This window comes from Capsella rubella, unplaced genomic scaffold (genome assembly GCF_000375325.1).
Source record: "Capsella rubella cultivar Monte Gargano unplaced genomic scaffold, Caprub1_0 scaffold_1, whole genome shotgun sequence".
Classification (NCBI taxonomy): domain Eukaryota; kingdom Viridiplantae; phylum Streptophyta; class Magnoliopsida; order Brassicales; family Brassicaceae; genus Capsella; species Capsella rubella.
In genome coordinates this window covers 13,559,464-13,562,692 of record NW_006238923.1, presented here as the reverse complement: position 1 = coordinate 13,562,692, position 3,229 = coordinate 13,559,464, and the positions used below count along the sequence as shown (strand labels likewise).

Sequence of the window (3,229 nt, the reverse complement as noted above, 5' to 3'; positions counted from 1 at the left end):
TGAAAATGTCCAAACCGAGCATGTAGAAGCAGGCCTCGACGTCATGAGCTCGTGGTTTGGACCACCCAAGAGGTAATTCAATTACCCTCAACTTTGTAAATACAACCTTGCATTTTTATCATTTCTTTTTGATCCTAAGCCTTCCTTCAGATTTTTATTACACAAGGAACCGTGTAATTTAAGTTTGGGGGAGAGCTTAGGATAGCATTTGACATGTTTTCTATTTTCTTATTTAGAATTTTTAGCATCTAGTCTTGCATTCATCTATGTGCATCAAAAACCCCCAAAAATTTGAAAAATTTCAGCAAAATCCTTTAAAAAACAAAGTGTTCATATAGTTGCATTTGCATATTAGTCTTGCTTTAAGGTTGTTGCATTTAGGATCATTGCATTAGCATAGGGGATTATGATGATTATAACCAAAGAACTTGCTGTTTCATTAGATTTAACACCAATGCCCTCGTTCATACTTGTTTAATGCTTTCATTTGAGCTTGAAATGAGACCGCACCATTCATTGATCGCATGATTTGAATTCTAGTCTAAACTGAAGCTTGCTTTGATATGATGCCATCCTTTACTTATCCTTAACTTGAATTGATAATTATCTGGTTGTGATTTGTTTTAAACTCATGGATACCTTGTATACATACTTGGATCTTCTTTCCCTCTTTTTACCACTCTCTTGTTGATCCAAGTAGATGGTCATAACCTTGACTAGTTAACCACACCCTGAAAACCTTAACCTTTCCTTCAAGCCTTTGTTTAAATTATGAGTGGAAGGCCTATTTTTTGGGATTGAGCTTTAAGAGAACGTGTTAGGTTTAAGCCGACATGAATAGGGTCTTGAGTAGTTCTGATTTGCATCTTTCGGATCAGATAGGACTAGGATGTATTCTACTTGGGTTTTGGGAATTGTTGAGATGGTGAAAAGAAAAGAAAAGAAAAGAATAAGGGAATGAGTTGAGTCTTTAGGAGAGTAAAAGTTTCAGAAAAGTTCAAGGTTCTAGTGAAAAATAAGTGGGGAATGCAAAGTATAGAAAAAAAATGGTTCTGTTTTTTAAAAGAAAGAGAGAAAAGTGTGAAGATAGCAAAATGCTTCTATGTCTTAAGTATTAAGAAGAAAGAGAACCATAGTGTTTATAAAGAAAACCCCCTATCCACTAGTTTATCATGACTAAACACGCAACAATAAGAACAAAGAAGACAATCATGCTCCCCCTTAATTCTAGACTCTCCTCACGTAAACACATCTATTACTCATCATTCTAACTCATTACGTTCAATCCATAATCTCCCCCTGCTTGATAGACACAACTGACTTAAGAACCAAAAATTTAACACCAGAATTGCAGGAACACACCAAAAATCGTAGGAACACAACGAAGAATAAAAATGACCAGACACTAAGAGTGTGAATTCTTCAAACCTGTTCAGGAACGCAGCAACAACATTCGTCCCCATCAGTATATGAAAAACTCAACCGAGTCTCCCTTTATGAGATAGATGCATCACCAGGAGAGATTGTACAAAGACAAAGAACCATAGGAGAGAAAAAAAAACATTGAAACCACGTATCTGTTGTTCAACCATCACTAATGTGGAATCATCCAAGAGTAGTCTTCACACCGGCATACCTCAGAGTTCAAGTAAGTCCTCTCTCAAGGATGTATGACAAACTGTGAAGCCATGTTCAGGCGCACTGTAACACAAGGCTGGAGAAAGAAAACCAGACCTTGATTGATGCTTCTTACTGCTCCTTTCTGCAATGGGAGGAGAACTCTTTTGTTCATTCATTTTATGTTCATTCAGTTTTTGATGAACCGGTACAACAACGACCACACAAAGATTGTTTTTTTTAAAAAAAAATGTACAACCTCCCCCTGTTTCTGCACACAAACTCACTAGGAAGATGGTTAGAGTTCACAAATACCCAGGGACTTTTGCAAATGTACAAAGGTGCTGCGGTCCAAAGGCTTAGTGAATATATCAGCAAGTTGAATCTCAGTGTTGACATGCTCTATGGTAACTTGTTTAGCGTCAACTAAATTTCTGACAAAGTCGTGTCTAATATCAATGTTTTTCGTTCTAGAGTGTTGCACATGATTCTTAGACAAATCAATGGCGCTTTTGCTATCACAGAAAACAAGTAAAGGTTCAGAGAAAGAAATACCATAATCCAATGCCATTTGCCTCATCCATAGAAGTTGAGTACAGCAACTCCCGAGGGCTATGTATTCTGTTTCAGTGGATGGTAGCGAGATACATTTCTGCTTCTTACTATGCCAGGAGATAAGATTGTTTCCAAGAAAGAAACCACCGTCTGTTGTACTTTTTCTGTCATCAAGAGAACTTCCCCAGTCCGCCTCACAATAACAGACCAAGCTTGAGTGAGTGTCCTTCATGTAGCTCAGACCATAGTTGATTTTTGCTATCACGTACTTAATAATCTGTTTTACTGCTTGGAGATGCAACACCTTTGGATTTGCTTGATAGCGAGCACACAGTCCAACACTAAAGCACAAATCAGGCCGACTTGCAGTTAGGTACAGTAGGCTACCAATCATTGCACGATATTGTGTTGCATCAACACTTTTGCCTGATTCATCTCTAGATAGAGTATTCGTCGTGCTCATAGGTATTTTTGCAGCCTTGCTAGAACACAACGTGAACCGTTTTACAAGGTACATGGCATAAGTACACTTAGATATAGTGATTCCCGAATCAGACTGATTGACTTGCAATCCCAAAAAGTACTTGAGTTCTCCTACCATACTCATCGTAAACTCCGATGTCATAGCCTTAACAAATTCTTGGACCAGCTTATTCGATGTGCCACAAAACACAATGTCATCCACATAGATTTGAATGATGATTAGACCTTTGCCATTGGTGTTGACAAACAGAGTCTTGTATACACTACCACGCACATAGTTCTGGCTGATCATAAACGTGGTAAGTCTCTTGTACCAAGCACTAGGAGATTGTTTCAAACCATACAACGCCTTATTCATCTTATAGAAATGATCTGGATATTCCTCACTCTCGAATCCTTTTGGCTGTTCAACATACGCTTCCTCTTGAATGATGCCATTTAGAGAAGCACTTCTGACATCCATCTGATGAAGCTCAAACTTCATCTTACAAGCTGTCCCGAGTAAGAATTGAATGCATTCTAACCGTGCAATTGGGGCGAAAGTCTCTTCGAAGTCAACACTTTCTACTTCTTT

The 3,229-nt window shown here is 38.2% G+C and overlaps 1 pseudogene; it reads right to left on the bottom strand.

Annotated features, from left to right (window-relative positions):
• Positions 1–1,915: 1,915 nt before the first annotated feature.
• Positions 1,916–3,229, bottom strand: part of LOC111832381 — a 4,083-nt pseudogene continuing 2,769 nt past the window's right edge.